The 18407-nt window shown below is 36.1% G+C and overlaps 1 long non-coding RNA gene across 1 annotated transcript in view; it reads right to left on the bottom strand.

Moving 5' to 3' along the window:
• LOC136358403 (uncharacterized) overlaps nucleotides 1-18008 on the bottom strand; it is a 92071-nt gene extending 74063 nt beyond the window's left edge. The window contains exon 1 of the long non-coding RNA XR_010743084.1: nucleotides 17557-18008. This is a non-coding gene — a long non-coding RNA (uncharacterized lncRNA). The remainder of the gene's footprint in view (nucleotides 1-17556) is intronic.
• Between the last annotated feature and the right edge of the window lie 399 nt (nucleotides 18009-18407).

Here is an 18407-nt window from a genome sequence, read left to right on the forward strand (position 1 = left end):
TAATGTTCTCTCTAGTCACCTGAAAAAAATAGATTCCAGATTTTCTACTTAATAATTTTACTGCCTAGCAGTAAATGCTATTTTTGCGTGCAGGCTATTGCAGAAACACATAATTGATTCACCACCATCAGTGTGTTACATCATACTCAGAAATAAACAGCTTGATTCCAATCCAAACCAGCTTTTGTAGCCAATATACCAGAAAAACTTCTGTGAAACCATCTGTGACTGTCAAATCTAATGGGTTAGAGTCATGCACTGCTAAAGTGAGCAAGTCATCAGAAACAAGGGCTGGGAAACTGCACATTTAAATGCCAGAGTGGATAAATTCTTTCAATTCCATTAGTCCAGCAGGTGACTTTATTCAACTGGTTCCTCATCCTCTGTACCCTTGGAATGAATTTTGCCTACAGAGACCACTATTAATATAGACCAATATTGATTTGTTAATATTGAATGAAAATGATAGTATATTTTATCTGTTGCCTCCATTATTGATCCCTGTGATTAGTTTTAAAAAAATGCACAGCTAAACCACAATTTGCAACCCTGGAATTTGTGAATTATTGCTGATATTATCTGTGCTCAGATATATAGTTAAATTTTATGATGTTCTGATCACACCAGTATGGCTCCATCTCAGAATAAGAATATTCCAATAGAAATTGGAGTCAATTGTTTGCCTAAGTCAACTAATACTGCACATTTATTTTAGGTTGTTTTTTTTTTTTGTTTGGTGACCAGGTCTGAAATTGCCTTTGCAAATATTCCTTTTAAAGGATATGTACTATTTATGTACCACATTAAAAAATTTCATTACTCTTGCACAATGACATTTTCAAAGGTGGGAGGTGCCAGAACAAATTGTGCATATGCACCATGATGAATGCTGCATGTGTAATGAGTAGTCCCATTATTGAATAAACATTGTGAGTGCTTTTTCAATGATAAATGCCTTATGAATATGTATGCTATATTTTTTTCAGATGTGTGTCATCAGTAATATTTTCAGGAGTCACTCAATTTTTCTATCTGACTCTAGGAACAAAACTGAGAACAGAGAGCTCAGGAGATGTTCTCATAGGTGAGAAAATGAATGCAGTGAGATAATGTAGCAAATAAACTTTCAATTTCCTGTACATGTAGTAATACTGTGTTGACCTAGGCTATATTCTGCTTCATGGGAAAGTGGAAAAGCAACTTTGTGCTATCTACTAATACAGTGACTAATGCTTTAAACTAGGAGAAGCAAGCAGCAGCTTGAACATCTAAAACAAGAGGAGATTGATCCACTGTCCTATTTTTTATGACTTCTCTCACTGTTCTATCAGCATTAAATGTATCCATCAAATTTAAATGACTTGACAGTAGGACAAAAAATGTGAAAAATAAGCAAGAATTGCTGGAATGCTTCATGCACAACTAAAACTATGACTGAAGTGGCATCACTGAAAGGTAGTGGGGTAACTGCTGACTGACAGTTTCATAGGAAAAGTATAAGTAGTTCAAAATGATGGAGAGATTGAAGGAAACATTAAGAGTTCAGATACTTCATCTGAGGTACACAATATGACAGATGTACAGCTGTTGAAGAGCAGAGTTGGAAAGAAGTACTTGAGAAGCCAAAAGAAGGAACACTTTGGACAACAGTGACAATGGATATGGTAAGAATTTGTGATTCACAGAAACCAGCAAGAGTAAGAACTGTATTTCAAGGATAAAGAATTAAGCAAACTCATGAGTAAAACAAGATCTGCTGAAGTTACAGTCACTTGTAGCTTGATGTTTCCCAAGACTATTCCCAGAAAAGCAGCAGTATGCCAACCGGAGCTTCTGTTCTAAGAACAAGCATATGGATTGATACTTTTCCTTAAGGTTGCTCCTCAATAAATGAAGTATTTTTTGAGGTGCACTGTCTTTATGAGCCCTACTACTAATGCATTTTGCAAGCTACCTTCCTTTTTATATATCCCAGTGTGATCTTTGGATTCAATTTCTTTTTTTTTTTTTTTTTTTCCAGCATTAGCGTCATAACATTGGGAACATATGTCAGCTTGTGAACCACTAAAATCTGCATCTTCATTCCTAAGTAATGTCTTGGCAGCTTCTTCCCTCTCCCCCATATATATTTAGATTATTATTATTGCCCATATGTTATACTTGATGGAGCACAGGACAAAAAATATATCGTGAAAAGGGAGGAAAAACACTAAGTAGAAAGTCCACAAGATGAATTTCTCCAAGTCTTTCTTCACACTGTTACTAAAAAATGGAGGCGAGTTCACCCAAGGATATGTGCTGAGGTGGGTTGGCCAGTGAGGATGGCAACCATCTTCATGGAGCTATGTATGGACAAGCAGTTCATACGTTGGATAAAGAAGCTGTTTCTGAATTTCTGAGGGAAAAACCTAGCCTTTTTTGGGGCAAGAATGGGATATCCTTTAGGAAAGTATATAGCAGCAGTTACATTGAGCAGATCAGAATATGTGACAGAAACTGACAAATGGTTTTGAGGACTTGCTGTGCTAGTCTTTTAAGGTCAATGGCCCACTGGATCACCATGCAGCCACAGGCCTACCAAACCTGCCTAGACACAAGACAATGTGCCTATCATTAAAAATGCTTGGTGTTGGCCAGTAATGAACGAATTCCAGTGCATAACCTCTGACACTTCTTTTGTCTGCTTTCAGATAACTGGTTATCCAAGGATGTCCTCAGTTCTCCTTCCTACCCTAGAGATCCCATTTTAATGAATGGAAATAGTGGTGATTAATAGCAGTAAAACTGCATTGAGAAAAAATGCAGGCAAGATCAAGTGGACTGAGAAAATGTAGACGCATGGTCTCAAAAACTTCTTCCGGCCTGTCTTTGGCTTACTGATCCTCTAAAGATCCCCTGTGATCCATTCCCTGCCTATAGAATCCCATTATAAATGGCTGCAATGGTTGTAGATTAAAGCAGATGACATGGATTGAGACATGTATTTGAGATGAATGGTCACTTGAGGCAATGTGCTCTTTCATACCAGACTGTGCCTCCTTTGTGCAAAACCGAACAGATTATGGCCAGTCAGAGCTAAGGTCAGCCAGCACTAAGGTAGTGCCTACTTTTTTCCTGCATGGTTTTGTCCCAAATAAATGATGATGTTGTGGAGGGTTAAATTTCACAATATGATTTAGCTGTCTCTCTTGGGTGTTCTACCAGTAGAGGAAAATTGATCATGAATCTTTCCATATTTTAGATGGAATTAGTTTTCATTTTCAATTCAGAAGAGTGTTTAATGGAAAAGATTTCTATTTGCAATGTGTCATTTTTTGGAAATAAGAGAAGTTTCAATTGGAGATGCTGGACAATCCCCAAATAATTAATCATGATTCTGGACTACAAGTAAGTAGGAATAGAGAATAAGTCTCCTTAGCTCAGAGTAGAACATGCCTGGAAATGATTTTCAAAACAATCAGCAAAATGGTCAAGTTATCTTTGTTGAAAGGACAATTGCCCATATTCTAATTGAATTATATAATGTTTTCTTTTTATGTAGTATCTATTTTAATTAAGATACACAGTCATTTTTCTACTAGAGAAGGGACTGAAACTCAAATCTTCCTTCTTACCAGTGGAACAGGGTCATGGTTTAACCCTAGCTGGCAACTCACCCACACAGAGCTGTGAAGAACCAAAATCATCCTGGGCCACATCCCATTGAAGGTCATCCTTCAGGTGCAGCATATATAAAATAATAGAAAAAGACAAAGTTAGAATAATTTGACTACATATAATCACCAAAAAGATTTATATAAAGGATTTATAGCTAATTATATTTTGATCACATTTACAGTTATTAGATAAATTTATATAAATTAACTAATTCCTCTGTTTCACAGTCATGGGGAAAAAAAAAGGTACTTTATAATGATGGACATCTTGGTAATTATTTAAATCTCCAACGAAAATTCACAGAGTGCACTCCTAAAAATGTGAGCACTATTAAATGAACTCCCAGCTCCACCATTACGGAGATTAGTGTTGTATCACTACTGACAATTCTATTGTCTTCTTTTGCTCCAAAGATTTTATGAGTAAAGCTCCACTCTTGCCATGGTTTCATGCAGAGAGATTCCACTGTAGGACCACAGCTGCAACTCTTAACTTCCACTTCTCTTGCTTAAGTCACTTCAGCTGTTAAAAGAAGTTTTGTTTATGTGAGAAATGCAGGAAATCACATATATATCAGCTGCCTCAAAAAGAATTCTTTTTTATTTTTTATCATTCTACAGGGCTTGATTGATGATCAAAAATCTTGGAATTCCAGCTACCTGGGGAAAACCAGGACTCAGTAGAAGATATATAATAAAGAACAGCTAAAAAGTAAAGTGACAGCAATCACTGTAAAGCCTGATAACTGGATCTCTAGTGTCCAACATAAATACTGGGTTTAGGTGCTTTTTATGCGTTTTACAGCAAGAGCCAGATGCTCGATATCTTGTACGTGAGTTTATATAAATTAGTTCCTAACTTGGCCAACTTTATGACATTGGTTCATCTAGAATTTATATTTTGCTTTAAAAGGTAACAATTAAAAAAAACCTCCTGCAAACAAAATATTGAGACCTACCCTTCCTGTTCCTGGCAGTTTTAAACGTATGTTTTGTATTTATGTATTTTGAACTACATACTTGCAGATTTTATGAAATGCTACAATCTTACTACCACGTATTAATGCAAACCTGGAGAACACCCCTGTGTGACAACGAGTAGCTAAATATTTCCATCTGTATATAGAGATGCACTATAGACCTTAGTGCACAAAAAGATCCTAGTATGATCTTTTTGTCTCTCCAAATAATTCCTTATAAATGTGCATAAATATAGTCACCTTTTGATTTCATTTTGATGATAGTGCATTCTTCAAGCACTAACAATTTGTGACAAAACAAAACTCAAATCATGTACAACAGAAAGAAGCTGAAACAGCACCACAAGGATTTAGGCTTTTGCTGGAGGGAAAAAAATGGTGCCCTTTGTCCAAGGTCATCACAATGTGTATTTGATTAGGATATGGGAGGTGGTAAGAACACATACATCAGCCAGGTGTGCCATGAATTAGTTGTGCTCCCTGTCTTGCTGAAAACCTCTGTCTTTTCCTGCCTTTTATTAATACCTCTTGAGTATGGATATATAGAGGATATCAGTAAAAAGAGTAAAAACCAAATGGGCCAGGTTTTTAAAACCCGCAAAGGCAGTGTTTAATCCAAAAAATGGTGTGTGGCTTGGGACTGCATGAAGGACGATGCCTTACAGCATATAGAGTAATAAGATCTGCTGCATTGACAATGAAATGCATCAGTAAAATCCCTGTTGAAGTCAATGGGAATTCATTCACTGACTTCAGTGGGGCTGAGATGTCACCCCACAAATTGGATTCTTTCTGTCACTGAGTTATATAGGACATGTCTACGAGGAGAGCAGTGTTTCAGTCATGTGAGAATTTACTGTTCTGCCCCTGCATTTGGGTCATAATGCCATAAGAGTGGAGAGATCAGGATTTATTTCTCCTGGTAAAATATCAGTTTAGAATTGCTGCAACCAATAAGTGCACTGGCTGAATAGACACCACACTTAAAATTAATGGCCTTCTGCAATATATTATGAATGCCTTATTATTGACGGTTGCTGAAAAAGAAAGTGTTACTGAAATCTGGCATTGCTATGAAACTTTGGGAGTTGGTAATTGCCAGAGGCTATAAATTAGCTTGATGTGCTGCACTGACCCTGTCATGCACTTAATGTAATGGTATCAGTTTAAATTACAAAAAGAGGCTGAACATTAATATACTCAAATTGCTTTAGGAAAGCGGAGAGAAACAACAGAACTGTCATAGCTCATTAGCGTTCCATAAAGTTGAAGAAAAATACAGCCGTCAATAACAATACAAAGTTTTGTACTTGCTGTTTATTCATCTATCCAATTTTGTTCAATACTACAGTTTTAAAAAAGACACAATTTGAACTATTTTATAGTTGTAAGTATTTTTCATACAGAATATTTAATTACTATTGACATGACTTATTAACATTTATTAACATATTATTTATTAACAATTTCTTGCTGTTAACATGAACATGCACACTGTAGAACCCTATTGCAGCACTTCACTGACAAGTGTTCAGAGAGGGCTACTATACCTCTGTATCAATTGAATCAACTTTCATTTCCCCCAGCTAGAAAATCTAATGAGACAGGCTTTGAGGACTCCTGGACAACTATTGAGGATTCTGGCTCTGTGGTGGTTGCAGTGGTCTCTGCAATCATTGTAATCACCAAGCCCAGGTGTGTTCCCTGCACTGATGAAGTTCATTAGCCAGCAACAGAACTGCGGTATGGTAGATGGAGCACTTTCCAGCTGCACAACAGAGGAAACAGAAACTTCACTTATTTAACCATGTTTACAGACTTTTGGGTGCTGTATGAAAGTCACTAACCTTTTCTATTTTTTTCCCAAACTGCTTTGCCCTAGCTTATGTCCCTTGCAAATATAAAAGGGAATATTAATATTAATTATTAATACCTCACTGGAAGAGCAAGGACTTACTGACCACCTTCCAGATTTCTGGTGTAAACGACATTTTAATGATTAATTATATCTTCCTAGCAGCTTAGGAATCTGTTTTCCATACCTCCAGAATCTTTTGTATGTGTTACCTGGGTTTGCAGAAACAGCTGAATTCTCAGCCTACTCAATTCACTTCAGACTTTGTTTATGTAGTATAACCATTTATGAAAGTGTCTCAAAAACACCAGATGCTGTTCTCATTTCTAAAGTATTATTTTCCCTTTAAATAGAGCATCAGTCCCAATCAGGTTGCTGGAAATCTATGGAAATTTATTTCACATCAGCGTTGACATCAGATGGAATGGTGATACAATTACATGTCTGACTGCAAGATGTAGAAATATACCTTAGGAATCTGCAAATAAAATGGATGTGATGGATTACAGACTTTAGCACTCCATAGGGAAAGTAAATTACACTGAAAACTTGTACAGGTAGACTGGCTGTCACCTTGTCTTATTTTCAACAGGTGAGAAAATTAGGGACCTGGTTGAAGCTGGTTATATATATGAAATTTCTGTGCAAGTGTCTATCATAGATACTGTTGCTATTAACAAATGACCTACATTACAGGGATGCTCTTCTCATTTCTGTATTTCTCTCACAGTAGGAAAATCTGGACCTACTTTGACATGATAACTGACTTTGCAATGGTTTTGAGTCCTAGTATTACCTTCTCTGCCATCTCTTTTTCACTGGCATAGTGGCACAATCCAAATAATGGCCAATTTAATAATGTCTGGCATGCTAAGGTCACAGCTTCTAACTGCAGATTTGAGTCAGCAATCTCGTACCTGCCCTCCTTTGAGAAGAGGATGTTTGTCACTTTATGGACTTGCCTTAAAATAAGCAGCAGTTTTGTTAGTATTGACAAAGACAGGTACTATGTGGTTCCTTCAACATCCAAGATTTCCAGAGCTATAATTCCAAATCCAAAAATAATGAACTTGCATTAAACAATTTTTGCTTGGTTTTGATCAGCTACTGCTTCAGTCGGCATACAGCAATAACAACAGCAAAAAGAAACAAACCAGGAATTCTTTTGCATAACTCTATTAACTCATATTTCATAATATGACATATATCCCACATATATTTAATAAGAATTGGTGGAAACTTATATGTTACTACAACACCACTCATAAAAAATAATACTATGTGTATGGATTAAATTTCACACACTTACTGTTTAGTTTTGTAACTATTTCTTCTTTAAACACAGCAAAATAATTTCTTTCACTCTCTTTTAGTTTGGATAAGCAATTATTTCATATTTTTAGCTGCCTTCTCATGTTGTGTGAACCCCTCCTTGTATTTCTACTTCATCATGATGTATTTGGCATTTTTTTGGACAGATGACTGCACTTCATTTCACTGGGACGAAGAATATAAGACAGCAGAACAAGAAAAAGCTGAAAAACACTTAGGGTAAATGAATAGACTTTTACCAACTATTCTCACAAGCACACGTTCCAAATCTTTGGACTGACAATGAGCATTGGAAACTTTATCCAAATGGTATTTTTCATCTGATAGTACTAAGCTTCTGAAAATGGGGTTTTACAAAACAGCCTCTCAGTCATATCTCTTTCTTCTCAAAGGTTTTGAATCTAAGTTGAAATTGTTCGATGGCTTTGCATTATGTGTTGTCTGAATAAAACATACTTGATTCCTTTTGCACACTGGATGTCCAGGTAAGCTGCACATTATCTATTTGGTCCCTTCAGAATTACTTTGCTTTTGCAGCTCAAAGTGAGTGACAGCAACACGTGAGCTAAGTGTTCCAGAAGAGCAGACACTGCATTTATAAATTGCTGACTACTGCAGCAGTAGGAAAAGCCTCCTAGTGAAACAATAATTACTCTGAAAGAGTATTCCAAGTCTTTGATGTTGAAGACAAAAATAGGCAATATAAATATTGTTTCAGTAGACTGAATGCCTCTACACACATTTTCACATTAATCCTTGTGTGTTTATGGATGTGCCTTATAAGCAGTCCCATTCCTAAATTTGTTTTATTAAATTTATATTAAAAAAAATTCTTTCATGTTATTCTGCATCAGGAAGTCCACCCAGAAAACAATGAGTAGACAAAAGTAGCACACGTAAATCTTGAGAAAGTGGTTAAATGATACCACTTACAAAAAACCACTTACAAAACAAGGATTTTTTCCTTGCTTTGTGCTTGAAGGATGATAATCACCATTTCTGTTGTTAAATTAAGAAACTATCTTTTTGTATCATACTTTTAGAAATAGAGTAACAATTTTTTTTCAGAAAGATAAATTTGCTGTAAATTATTGACTTGAGTCTGACATTCCATTATCTATAATTTTTCCTTAGCAGTTCAGATTCATGCCTTTAAGGTATTCTGCAACACAGTTTTGTGTATTTTACTATGGGCAAGGGTTTTCTTAAAATTCATTGTTTTAATATAAAGACGCCATTCAAGTAGTAAACCAAATTAGATTCCATTCAAACAGAAATATTTCTGTCAGAACCAAAGATTAAGATGGAAAAGAATTCATCTGAATCTTCATTCATTTGAAACAATATTAGCAGATACTAAACTGAAACCAGCAACATTCACATTTCCAGATAGGAATGAATTTTTCTACATATCATCAAAGCAAATGGAAGAAAGCTTTTAACTGTGTTTTTCTCCTAAAAAGCAGTTAAAGTTAAGACTATTCAAGTAGAAATAAAGAATGTGAGTTGTACTTATAGCTAATGGTCTCCTGGAAGAACAGACTTGTCCTGTCGAGATGAAATACTTCAACTCTAAAAACAGAGTTTAGCTGGATTTAGGTCTGGGCCCTAGAGTTTTCAAGATCATAATTAGGGCCAAGGAACTACTGTTTTCTTGGATCTTACTTTATTTTCCTACAGGACTTTTTTGGAAATTGTATTAACATTTCAGTACCTTTACATGTTTGTGAGAAATAAGCACATAGAATCAATGCATACAAGTTGAATTCTAAAGCAAATACATTATTATCTATGGAATTGTAATTATTGCTCTGCCTGATTGAATGGGAAATTGTAGAGTAATTTTGAATTAGTATGTCTCAATCTCTGAAGAAGAAATAGACAAACAATAATCAATATTCATGGAGATTTTTCTCTTTTAAGCTCATGTTATGACAAGATTTGTTTTCTTTTGTCATCTCTTAAAATCTCATGTGCTTATGGATTCTTTTTTATTAATTAGCATACTTAAGTATAAGTTTTCTTAGTTATTTTATTTTTACTTTTACATTAAAATAGTATTGGAAGGCCAGAGTCAGATCACAGTTCTGTCATAAGAAATACAATATGCAGATTTAGTGAGATGGTTAAACCACCCAAGAACTACATTCTTAAGCAGAAAATCCAAGAAGAGGAAGAAAGGACAGGTTTCACAGAGATGTGTATTAAATTGCTCAAACTCAGACTGAAATAGTATGAAAGATTAGAATAGGTTCACTGTCTCCCAGTTAACAGTTCAGTGTCACTGGGATATCACTTCTCATATCTTGCCATGTTTTTCATGTATTTCTGTCAATTCAATTCAATTCAATTCAATTCATTTCAATGTCTACATATAACATGAGAATAGTGCTTTTAACCCCCGGAGTTACCTTTGAAATCATAACGTAAGAAAACCAAAGTACATTCAGTTTTCTTTTACATTACTGTAATGTGCAGGTCAAACAGAGTGGACTCAGGGAATTCCATCTCATTAAATTATTTGCCAGTCACTGAAATGGTTAATTACGGATTTGGGTACTGAGAAACAAAGAGTATCTCCTGTTGTGTTCCCAGCAGTACCAATTTCCACGCCTTCTCCCATATTTTCCTCTGTGTGTCCTCACATGACGTCCCCAATGTCTCCATTTGTCTCTACATCATGTGGCTAAGAAGCTGTTCTTCGGAAGAGAACAAAATACCCATCTATGGCACCCACAGAGCACTTTAATAATGAAGCTTTTAATGAGGAAATGACAAATGAAATTTGTGTTTTACCACAACCGTGGTGAGTTCTAAATAATCACAACTCCCTGTGGCACTGAATTACAAGTTTATGTGCATTGATAATGGCCTCTTCACTCCAGAGTTTTAGACTTAAAGTTCTGCTTCATGAATTTTCGATGCTGGGTAAGCAGACAGAGGTTTTCAATGCTTTTCAGGCTGCAGCAGAAGATTTCAGAGATGAATTGTGTTGATCCAACATATTCATTGACTTTCTGCTCTTCGAGCTTCATGCACCAGCGTTGCAGGGATTAGCATGTCTCCTGCTCCCAACATGAAAGCCTGGGAGATGCCCTGACATGAAAATTTGTCATTTTGCCCCCCAGAATAAGGGAGAAAGGCTTGGTAACATTTTCTTTTTTGGCTTTTAGAGTATTTTTGCTGTATTGTTTTTTCTTTTGGTTTACATGCTCCTTATATGCTGGAACACTGTCTTTCAGGAGATTTTATGTTGCATGAGGGACTCATAGAATTTGCAAGATAAAACCTTTGTTTAGAGCACTCTGTCTTCTTGCTTTAAGAAGAACATATTTCCTTTATTTCTGTCTTGGAGCAAAGTAGATTATAGCCAGACAGATAGGTACTTTGAAATAGAATTGATTTTATTTCTATGTTGCATTGATTATTCCCACGTATACCACCATTAGTCATACCCAGGAATTTCCTTGCTGGGAAATGGCAGGACAGCTTGGTTTAGAACTGCTCTGCAGCTGTTCTAAATTACACCGGGATAAGACTGTGAACCCTTCCAGTTTTTAGATGTCTGAAAGTTTAGCTTTTAGCAGGAGACTATATCCAAACTAGCCTCAGTTCCCTGATAAAATGGTTTACTCTTTTGTGGATGTTAGTAACTTACAAGGAAAAGTGACATAAAAAACCAAATCCCTGAAAAAAAAAAAAGGCAGTGTAAAGAGAATTAGGCTGGCAGGAAACTTCAAAAAATACATGATCTGAAAAGGTATCAAAACAAAAGATCAACAGATGTCTTCAGCATGAAGAGTAGCAGTGTTTTCTAGCCTTTATTTCTTTCAGGGGCTCAGTACCAAGAGGTGCAAGTTTCCATCTGGTAATAGAATTCCACAAATAATTTAAGATGAAAGGCATAATATGCATTTAATGATACCTTCACATTGCTGATCAAAGCATTTTTTCTGAACAATTTTTCGTCATGGTATTATTTTTCTTCCCTTATCCATTTTTTCCCTTCTACCCTTTCCCATCGAACATGTCACATAACTTCACCAACAATTTTCCTATACCATTACAAAGACAGTATGTGGCTGCTGAAGACACTGATTCTTCAATGATTCTGCCCTTCAGCTTGTTTTCACTGTTCCTGTCCTCTCCTCCCCTTGTGCACCACATATTTTAGAACTGAAAGAAGCTATATATCCCCTATTTGGTGTATATGTTCAATGTTTTCATACATACACAGTTAAGTATGGTCCTTAACTAAATAAGTATGTCACTTCTCAGCTTGACAGCATGGCACAGAGAACAGCTGTGGCACAATGTCATCTGGGAACCCTTCTCCAGTCTGTGGGGGAGCCACAGAGTACAAAAAGATATGTGCTAGACAAGAAAATAATTACAAAGTTTAGAGGATCTTGGTAAGACCCTTACCAAGGGTACCCATTATCATGGGTAAGACCCATTTCTCCATTTTCTCTCTCAGTCACTGCTTTGTTTATCTAAAATCCCAAGCACAGTTATCACACAGGGCTTTAAGCTCTGCTGTCATGCTAATACGTCAATTGCTTAACAGCAGTACCAAGAGATTTAATAGAAAAGTTCACAGAATTTTGGAAAATGTTTCATCATAGGAACTGTACAAGGCACCATCTTAATCTCTGCCGTGCAACATATCAAATCTTATGATATTATGTCCATTGTAGAAAGTTAGAAACTCGCTGAATTTGCAGAAATTTTTGTCAGGTGTATTAATGAGATGAGGCAATGTGTGCCCACTGCAATACTTCCTGACTTCATATTCCAATGCTGGCTTGCCTGTAAACACAACAGGAGAGGAAAAGTTGTTCTGTGTCCTGCCATATGTGTACTCAGTTTCTGTGTTTTTCTCCTTTATTAGCCTCCAATTCATAAGTGAATTTAGAGAGGCTTAGCAATGCTATTGGAAAATGCTTCAGCTCCAGTAGCTTTCACATTCAGTGTTGAAAATGTCAATATTTTGACATTCATTGGACCAAAATGTGGTCTCTGGCACAAGCTAATATCCTGTGGTTGCACAGCTCACTACTCTGATATTGTGACTGTTTCTCCTATTTTTATCCAGATTTGTGATTCAATGTGAAAGAGGTTAAATTCCATCCTCTTGCATGCTATTTGATGTTATGCCTTTTCCCTTGTGTACAGGGTTTTGTGTGAATTAGCACTGCTGCTAATTTCTCTGCACAGATAGCTGCAGCAGAAGTAACAAAATTAATAATCTGTTGGAGTAGCCCCTCTGCCATACACCTTGGAGACCCCACAGTACTGTGACAGGATAATGGTCTCCTGTTGCTGAATAATGGTCTCCTGTTGCTATGCAAATACAAAGTCAAAACAAATGTGAATGATGACATTTTTAAAAGCAAACAGAACTGAGCCTGTCTCTGATAAATATTCCATTAAAAACCATTTCTGTTTCCTAAACCAGTGAAATTAACACTTTCCAAGCCAACATCATATTGTAGGTGAGAACAGAAATACAGCTCTAATATTTAACACACCTAGTGAGACGCTAGAGTTGTTACCCTTTTTAGAGCTTATATGACAACTCATTTCACCCTTTGATTTCAAGACCAGCCACTATTTAGTATGCAATGCTCCTTACAGCTTAGCTGCTATCTCCCTTTTAGTCTTACTTTTTGTGTCTTGTCATGTTCCTGTAAAATTCTCCCTCATTGTGCAAGAAACACCTTTATAGTTAGTGTTGGTTGTTTAGTGCGTTATGCTTCTTGTCTATTTTTGAACTACATTTTGTATTTTTGAAAAATCCATCTACACTCTTGAACTAGACCCTATTCTTCACCTTTCTTACTCTGGGAATAGAAGGGTAGTAAAATAAAATTTAAACAAACAAACAAACAAACAAACAAAAAAAAAGAGAGGCTGGTTGTGGCATCTTGATGTTGTCTATTCCCAGCTTAAGAATAGAATAGAGCAGTCAATATGCTTGTTCACCTTGGCCTTTCTGGCAGTGGTTCTTCAGAAGCAAGATGGTAATGATCACTCTGAAGATTGGCAGCCTCACCAGAGCAACTGACTTCTCAAAGCTTCACTGTGCCCTTGCTGAATCTTGATTATCTTAGTGCATAGCAGCTGAAGAAAATTTGTGCCTCATCTCAACTCTTCTCATGCCAATCTCAGCTGTGAAAGAGGTGCTTCAACTTCAGACTGCATCTTGTTCCTTTGAACTACATTTATTAAACTGATCCCTGATTTAGGCAGGGAAAGGGGAGGTGGACAAAGGTTTGGAGAAAAAAATGCTCCAAATCCTATTGATTTTAGACAACATAAACAAAATAAGCCTGATTTTAAATTAAGAGAGCTGCACATTTAAAAAATAACTTTTCTGCATAAGAGAAGATAGATCATTTAATGGGAAGCTATGCCATAGCAATTAGAAAGAAATCAAAGAAAGGATTTAGATAGACTGCCCTTTCTAAACATTAATCGTATTTGCTCTTTTATTTTCTTAGTACTACAATCTTTTGAAGATCAAGGCCAAAACAGTAAAGATTTCAGGACCCTGAGCAAGTTAAGACTAACTAGATGACTACGTTTGCAGTCTGAACAAGGTATCACAGCCTGTGCTTTGCCAAGATTTCTCTCTGTGGTAGAAGAAAATGAATCCAGCATGTTTTCTGCTTGCAGCTGGCTCAGGGATAACCCAAGAGCAGGCTAAACTTTTGAGTACATAATTATTTAGAACTTAAAAGGTCAAAACACTCAAGTGGCTACTGGTAGCCAATGGAGATCATATGGCAAAAAGTGCATTGAACTTCACAAAGGCACAATACTTTCTTAGAAGAGCAGCCAGGTTTGAGTGAGCCAGATTTTGCACTAGCTTCATTTTCCAGATGGACTTAAATCATGGAGAGATTGTGAGTAATCTAATCTTGTGAAGGCAAAGTCTACAGGCAGAAGATGGGTACAATCACAAGGGTGCATGAATTTTTAAATTATGTGGGTGATATTGAAATGAATCAGAACTACTTTCACTGTATGATTGCAACCTGAATATCAAGAAAAACTCCTCCCATTTAAACCATAACAGAAAAAGGCAAACACATATCTGTTCCTTGAAATGAAAATTATTTACTTACCTGATTCATTGATTAATTACCCTTCTAGCCATTTTTGCATTCTTTCCCTGGTGAACTAAGGCTCAGTCACAAGTTTCAATCTATGCACTGATCTCTCCCAATCACTTTTATTTTGTGAAAGCAGAAGAAGAAGGAATCGTAGGTTGGCTACCTGATATAAAGATAGATAACCAAGAATTCAGGTAAGCAGATGACCTACAGCACTGTGTTCTCAAATTCTACAATCTCAGTGTAAGGTCCTGCTATGAAGATCAGTTTACAGATCTCAGTTTCTCCTGTTTTCTCTATAGATTCACTAACAATACACATTACGAAGAACATACATGGCACCTAGGGAGGATGAAAGTAAAACATAGATGACCAGTGGTCAAAAGAAAGATTATGGCAAATGGTGAGATACGACATGTTCAGGCAATCTTATTTGCCTGAAAAACTCCCTTCGTAACAACATTCAAATTTTTCTTTGGCTACCACTACCGTGAACATATTTTTCTATTTCAGTAAACACCAGCCTCAGAATTTATTTGGTGAGCACAAGAACTGCTGGCACCCACAACTGCTGTAGGTAAATAGCGTCTCATGAACATTCCACTAGAATATACCTTCAGTGTCCTTTATAGTCTTCAAAAGTCTTTTCCACTAAAGTTAAAGGAAAGACAAATGAAAATCCATATATATTTATTCTGTACCAAAACACAGGCTGAAAGATAATGGAATTCTGTCAGCAGAATATACCTGGTTGAGTCATTACCCTGTATCTTTGGAATGGCACAAACTAAAAGGAATTTACTTTAAAAAAAAAAAAAGGAAGTAATTGATACAGAAAACTGTAACTTAATTGTGTTCACTCACTTGAAAGACTTAGCATGGGTATCAAACAACAGAAACAAACCAGCTGCAAACAAAATGAGTTTCACAAAGACCATTAATTCTTAATTCCCATCAGTCTTTTAAATAACAATATAACCAAAAAATGTAAAATTCAAAGTCTTTTTCTGTTGCTCTTTGTAATGTTGACCTGGAGTATTTCCTGAGCATTAAATTGGAATATAATCTTATTAAAACATGAATTTGTATTACATCGATCTGTAAATCTGCCAATATACAATAAACTTTAATACTTCTTGATTGTTAATTGAAAGCTGATTAAAGAGATTCTTTATATAGCAAATATGTCGCAGAAAAAAAACGCCAAAGAAACAGTGTTGGAAAAATCCCCGTAGGGAATAACTCCTGATGCTCATGTTCAGCCTGTTCTTGTAGACTTCCAAAGACAAAAGCAAAGACACGTACTCTGAATTGTCCAGGGGGTCAGTTATCATCCTTCCATTAGAGAGTTTCCAATATATAGCCTGAGTTTTCTTGTTTTAATTTAAGCCAAATGTTTCTGCCTTCTCTATCCATGTGTGACATCGTTCAAGTCATTCTTTTCTTTTTCTTGTATTCTTCCCCAAGACTACTTTAGTATTTCCTCAATATTTATATGACCAGCCCACAGTGACTATCACTGCTCTATTGCAGACTGGCTCTCTTGGTTCACATTCTTTTTGAGGATTACTGTCACAAAGTGGAGGTAGTACTTCAGCTAAGCAGAGTGGAAAGATTACCTAACATTTCTCAGCATTATCTTTGCTTTTTGTCCCAGCACCTCCTCTTAATTTTTTTAAATCAAGACTCAGTTTCAACTCACAGTCCTTCGTAATATCTCGATCATCTTCTTGGTAACTGGTGTTTTTTTCTCAGTGTCCAACTGCCTTTTTTTTTTTTTTTTTTTTTTTCCTAACTATGGTATTTTCTGCTTGTTTTTATTGAAACACATCCTGTTTTTTCAGGTCCTTCCTCCAGCTTGTCAGGATTTTTTTAAACTTCTTATCCTGGCCTCTAATGTACTTGCCACAATTTGTGCATCATCTCCAAATCAGGAATTTTTACACCACCCTCCAGGGTGGAATATACAATAAAGCCTACAAGGCTCAGGACAGGTCTTGTGTCCCTTGCAAATTGCAAAACTGCATCCAGTATACTCTTCCACTTCGGTAATGAATAGGCATTACTTTCTTCAGTAAGCCATATCAAGCAACTTTCATTCATCCACTTAGAATTAAAAATATCCTCTATTCTGAGTGTAGTAACTTATTACCTTACCTCCTTTAGATATGCTGATTCTCAGGTCTTCTTTGAGGAAAATTAAAAAATGAGGTAATATGAGAGTAGACATGCTCAGTAATCACAGAAAGACGAGAGAAAACTGAAAGACAGGATGCTCAGCAGTTTTCCAGCAAGACATGAGAAAGATCTTATGGTAAACATACACACAGGTTACTGTTGAACATATGTTGAGGTGTTTTGTCATAGTGGTCAAAAACCACTAAATATAACAGAATAATAGGAAAAATAGATGGAAGTGAGGCTTAAATCTGAAAAATTAACTGTGAATACTTAATTAAATGCCATCGTTTATGTTGCTTCTTTTATCACTACTGCTCCTGAGAGCCTGCTCTAAATTAGACTGAAGAAACATACCTTAATAACCTATTCTTATCCAAGGTTTGTTTGCACTGGCTTAATTTTTAGCAAGGCTCTTTACTTTTTTTTTTTTTAACATATCCATGCAGCATTATTTTTATCATGCACTGCAGTGAGAGTGCACAGATAGATACAGCAAAAAAATTGGCAAAAATACAATTTGTCTAGAGTGCATAGAGCTGTGCACAATATTTGAGTGGGTTGTGGCAGCCATATAGCCATTAGTTAATTATGATAGGGCATCATGTTGATGTGGTGACTGTGCTGCTTCCAGTTTTGGAAGTAGTTCAGAGGCCTCTACATCTGTGTCTGCATCTGCAAGACCATGTAGCTTGTTGCTGATATAGCTTTGATTTGCTGAAAAAAACAAAATAGGGAAACTTCTGGTCATTCATCTTCAAAATTAATTTTCAAGGCTCTTCATTTCATCCCTGTGTTTGGAGACCGTGAAGAAAGCAAGATGGCGTAAGATGAAGGAAAATATTGCTTGCATATTGTAATTCCTTTGAGAGGCAGGATGCACTCGAAAATTCTTGGTTGTATATCAACAAAATTTTACCCTTACACTGAAAAAATTAAGAAGATATAGGAGGAAGAACTAAAGCAGGCTATCCACATGGATTCACCACACTTTTTTCAGCCTTGAGAATATAGCCAGCAGACAGGATACACTCAAAGAATTTATCAGTCTCTCTCATTTATCTAGCAATAGAGATATAGTTAGAAATAAAAAGATTTTTTTTTTTATTTACTGGAGGTGATAAATGAGCTCGGTTTCTAGATCACTTTAAACTGTGAAAAGCCTCAGAGCAGTTCTCAAAAGCAGATACAAGACTTTTCAAATCTCTGCTATTGTGAAAAGGGTTCCTAGCTGGAAATTAAATTCACTGAATATGCAATAATTATATTTTCTTTTTCTGTCTGAAAT

This window comes from Sylvia atricapilla, chromosome 3 (assembly GCF_009819655.1).
Source record: "Sylvia atricapilla isolate bSylAtr1 chromosome 3, bSylAtr1.pri, whole genome shotgun sequence".
Taxonomy (NCBI): Eukaryota; Metazoa; Chordata; class Aves; order Passeriformes; family Sylviidae; genus Sylvia; species Sylvia atricapilla.